This window comes from Pongo pygmaeus, chromosome 12, assembly GCF_028885625.2.
Source record: "Pongo pygmaeus isolate AG05252 chromosome 12, NHGRI_mPonPyg2-v2.0_pri, whole genome shotgun sequence".
Lineage (NCBI taxonomy): Eukaryota > Metazoa > Chordata > Mammalia > Primates > Hominidae > Pongo > Pongo pygmaeus.
This window is the reverse complement of record NC_072385.2, coordinates 516359-521577: the sequence shown is the minus strand read 5'-3', so window position 1 is coordinate 521577 and position 5219 is coordinate 516359. Positions and strand designations below refer to the sequence as shown.

The window sequence follows — 5219 nt, the reverse complement described above, 5'->3', positions numbered from 1 at the left end:
AGACTGCCCTGAGCACACAGGCCCAGCAACCACCATCTACGGCCCCCGGGACCTAATCCCCTTCTACATGGGGTTCAGTGCATGTCACAGGCCCAGCAACCACATCTACGGCCCCCGGGACCTAATCCCCTTCTACATAGGGTTCAGTGCATGTGAGTCTACACTGGGCTCGATTCCTGCCCAGTGTATCCCTGCCAGATATCCCATGCCCACCTCGTTAAGAGCATGAGGCCACACAAACACACCCAGGCCGTCATGGTGATGGAGTGGCTGGGCTCCCACTTGCCCAGCCTTCATTGCTGGTTCAGAGCCAGCTGTGACCACATTCCTATCCCGAGATGGGACTTTGGAGACATTGTCCATAAGGGTCGCTGACCCCTTTTAAAGTTCCAGAAACAGAGGGCCCGCTGGTCCCCTAGAAGTTTGGCACATGGGATAAGCCAAGGCTTGCCTTCAGGAACAGGTTTTCCACCACATCGCTGCCCAAGGCCCAGGGCATCCCCAAGTCCGTATGAAGCCTGCCTGCCATGTCCACAGCCCATGCCGACCCCTCCTGGAACCACTGGAATGCTTGTTCCTGGGCAGGTGATAAGCCCAGACAGCTTCAGCCTTGCAGGACAACTATGCGCATCTGGCAGCAGTAGCCAGAGGGCCCATGGAAAGTTGGCGGTGAAGCCAGATGCTGTGAAAATACATTAGGCAAAACTGCATACTACGAAAGTGCTTTAAAATGCAGCAGCAGGAGAGGTGAAGACACAAACGAACAAGTGCGTAGTGACACATGGCTGTCAGAACACAGTAAAGAATCCACACTGCTTCCCCCCTTTACCTAGAAAAGGAGAGTTCTAGGCCACCTCCTCCTCGGCAGTGGCATCCTGATATTGCTGATATTCAGACACCAGGTCGTTCATGTTGCTCTCGGCCTCAGTGAATTCCATGTCATCCATGCCCTCGCCCGTGTACAAGTGGAGGAAGGCCTTGCGCCTGAACATTGCTGTAAACTGCTCTGAGACACGCCTGAAGAGTTCCTGGATGGCTGCGTTGGTCCCAATGAAGGTGGCCGACATTTTCAGCCCCCGGGGTGGGATGTCACAGGCGGCTGTTTTTACGTTGTTGGGGAGCCAGTCAGCAAAGTAGCTGCTGTTCTTATCTTGAATGTTGAACATCTGTTCATCCACCTCCCTCATGGGCTGCGACCCCTGAAAATGGGGCCGCCGTCAGGCAGCGGCCGTGGCGGGGGTCGCAGGCCGCCATCATGTTCTTAGCATCAAACATCTGCCGGGTGAGCTCAGCCACGGTCAAGGCCCGGTACTGCTGGCTGCCCCGGCTGGTCAGTGGGGCGAAGCCGGGCATGAAGAAATGCAGCCGGGGAAACGGGACCATGTTCACGGCCAGCTTCCGCAGGTCGGCATTCAGCTGGCCTGGGAAGCGCAGGCACGTGGTGACCCCACTCATGGTCGCAGACACCAGGTGGTTCAGGTCACCATAGGTGCATGTGGGCAGCTTTAGGGTCCTGGAACATATGACATACAGCACTTCGTTATCTATGCAGAAGGTCTCATCCGCGTTTTCTATGAGCTGGTGGACTGAGAGGGTGGCGTTGTAGGGCTCCACCACGGTGTCCAACACCTTGGGTGAGGGCAGGATGCTGAATGTGTTTATGATCCTGTCTGGGTACTCCTCCCGGATCTTACTGAGCAGAAGGGTACCCATCCCAGACCCAGTCCCCCCACCCAGGGAGTGGGTCAGCTGGAAACCCTGCAGGCAGTCACAGCTCTCAGCCTCCTTTCTGACAACGTCCATCACTGACTCCATCAGCTCCGCGCTTTCTGTGTAGTGTCCCTTGGCCCAATTGTATCCAGCCCACTCTGACCTGTAAGACAGTACAGCCAGTCACTCGATGGCCAGGTTTACGGTCATCAGTGGTCACCACCATAATGCAAAAAGGGCCAAGTGTCACGTGTGAGGTGAAAGCACCATTCGCCCTGCAGGTGGAGCAAATGAAACCCCCTCCCCCGGAGTTGCAGGACAGCAGCTTCCCCTGTTAGGAATTAAGTCAGGAGTCAAACCTGAGATGGTCTAACAGACCTCACTGCAGGTAGAGCAAATGAAACCCCCTCCCCCGGAGTTAAAGGACAGCAGCTTCCCCTTTAGGAATTAAGTCAGGAGTCAAACCAGAGAGGGGCTAACAGACCTTGCTGCAGGTAGCTCCTGCCCATTTTCAGGGAAGGCAGCAGCCACGGCCCCAACTCAGCTCCCTGCAGGGAGTTTACATCAGTAGCTCCTCACCTTGAGGAGACACCCGGGCCTTCCTCCCAAAGCCCGTTTAGGAGAGATGGACTGAGCGACTCGACTGGGAGGACAGGAGGATGTTCAGGGGCCCTGGCTCCACAGTTCCCACAGGATGACCTTGGGCCACTCCTAGATTTTGAGCTGCCCTGGCCCCAGCCCTCTCCCGCAGCTCATCGAAGATGAAGTTGTCTGGCCTGAAGACCTGACCTAAGGGCCCTGAGTGCACAGAGTCCATGGTGCAGGGCTCCAGATCCACGAGCACAGCGCGGGGCACGTACCTGCCACCTGCGTGGGGCGGGAGCGCATCAGGAGGGGAGGGCCACGTTCCCAGGAGGGCATCTCACCGCTGGCCTCGTTGTAGTACACGTTGATGCTCTCCAGCTACAGGTGGCTGTCCCCGTGGTAGGTGCCAGCGAAGTCCATGGCGTGTTCATCAGAGATCACCTTCCAGAACTGCCAGAGATGGGAGGGGCCAGACAGACCATGGCTGAGTCATGAGGGCGCCCCAGCCCCTCTCCCACCCGCACCCCCATCCCTAGGCCGCCATGTCCCTGGGGTCCACCCCGGCCGTCTCGCCAGCACCTAGTTCCACCGCGTCCCCGGCAGGGATCCCAAGGGCCGCAATGCAGGGACTCCGCCCCCGCCACTGCCAACATCTTCCCTGGCTCCCCCGGCAGGCCCGGGCTGGGCCCTCAGAGCCCCCGCTGCCAACCTTGGCGTCGAGCTGGTTCCCGCACTGCCCAGTCTGCGTGAGCACGATTTCCCTCATGGCCAAGGCGGGATCAGGGCTGTAGGAGAAAGGCGAGAAGGAGGAGCAGACGCGTAGCGACCCAGCCTGCCCTCCGCCAAAGCTTAAATAGCTCTGCCCTCACCTCCCCCAGCCTCGGATTGGGCTCCCAGAATAAGCAACAGCTTTGCTTCCACACAGGTGCACCCACCTGTGAATCCCTTGGCGTTGAACGTCTGTTGGAAAGCTCAGGTGTCCTTGCATGGTCCTTTCCACGTTGGGGAAAGCTGCTCAGCTGGAGAACTTCCTCACGCTTCTTTAGTAAGACTAAATCTCTAGCTGAGCTGAAACTGAATTTTCCTCCCATGTGGGAGGGGAAGACTCTTGTTTCCATATTCACAGAGTGCCTTTGCAAGTGTCCTAGATTGATGACATATTTTTGTAATGGATGCATCCTTTCATCTATTAGGAGATCTGTGGTTAGGAAAGGCCTTCCGTATGTTAACTCAACAGACTTAATTATACGTTTTACTTTGGAGCAGTTCAAACCCGCAGTAAGCTATGGGTGTTAGAGATAGTCAGGCCTCTGATTTAGCTAGAGTCTTCTTTAGAGTAGGATTAGCCCTTTCACCTTTCCAGAGGACTGCAGTCTCCAGCAGAGTGAAGGTAATATTGGATTCTTAAAGCTGAGGATAGGTGTTGGGATACGCCTGCTGTGAAAGATGGGCCATTGTCACTTTGCAGGCTTTTAGATTACCCAAACTGAGGAGTTATTTCTTCCGGTAAACATTTTTCAGATGGGGTGGGGAATGCCTCGATCTAACCAGTGAAGGTATCAGTAAGCATTAGCAAATATTTGAATCTCCTGCAGAAAGGCATTGGGGCACATTAGAGTTGCCAGTTCTCACCTGGATAGGTTCCTCAACTTTGGACATGTTTAACTGGAGAAGGAGAAAATTGCTGGCCGTTTGGGTCATGTCAGGCACAGAGCTCACAGTGCTGAGTCACCTGTTTTAGTGTCTTGAAAAGATTTACCCCTATAAACAAATGAGACATTAACAGAAACAATCCCTTCTAGGGTGAAAAGAATCATGAAAGTGCTGAGTTATGTTCCTGTGATTGGTACTTGACATTAATAATTTATTACCATCATTCAGTCAGCCAGAGGGGCCCTGGAATGAAATGGAATCCCTGGCCCATTTTTGTTCTTCTTCAGGGTATTCCGGCCCAGTTCTATGTATGCTGACCAGCACGCCCATAAGCTTCACTGGCCTTTCAGTGCAGGGGCCTTGGCTGCAGCATCTACAAGGGCATTTCCTTTTACATGGTCAGTCTCTCTTTTGATGTCCACTGCAATTAATTATAGTCACTTTCTGGCAGCAAAGCAGCATTCTAACAAACTCAAAATCTGAATGATGTTGTATGGAAAAGCCCTTGGGGGTCAGGAGTCCCTACCCATTCCAAATTGCAGCATAAGCATGAAGCAAAAAAAAAAATCATACTTGGAATCAGTGTAAATGTTAATTTTTAAATCCTTTCCAACTGCAGGGGCCTAGTAAGTTCAATTAACTCAGCTTTTTGAGCCGAGGTCGAGGCCAGCAAGGCTTGTGCCTTGATTCTCTTGTGCTGACTAATAGTAGCATATCTAGCCCTCCTGTTTTCCTGATGCATAAAACAACTTGCATCTGTTAACCACTCTTCCTCAGGATGGTCAAGTCTGGCCTGCTAGAATACATTTGTTTCATAACCTGTGACATGCTTTGGCTGTGTCCCCAGTCAAGTCTTATCTTGAATTGTAGCTCCCATAATTCCCATATATCATGGGAGGGACCCAGTGGGAGGTAATCGAATCAGGGGATGGGTCTTTCCCATGCTGTTCTCGTGACAGAGAATAAGCCTCATGAGATCTGATGGTTTATTTATTTATTTATTTTTGAGACAGTCTTGCTCTGTTGCTCAGGTTGGAGTGCATTGTCATGATCTTGGCTCACTGCAACCTCTGACTCCTGGGTTCAAGTGATTCTCCTTTCTCAGCTTCCTGAGTAGCTGGGATTACAGGTGCCCACCACCATGCCTGTTTAATTTTTGTACTTTTAGTATAGACGGGGTTTCACCATGTTGGCCAGGCTGGCCTCCATCTCCTCACCTCAGGTCATCCACTGCCTTGGTCTCCCAAAGTGCTGGGATTACAGCTGATGGT

General features: G+C 53.0%; 1 pseudogene; it reads right to left on the bottom strand.

Annotated features, from left to right (window-relative positions):
* Window positions 1–891: 891 nt before the first annotated feature.
* LOC129026040 (tubulin beta-8 chain-like) lies at window positions 892–3061 on the bottom strand (annotated as a pseudogene).
* Between the last annotated feature and the right edge of the window lie 2158 nt (window positions 3062–5219).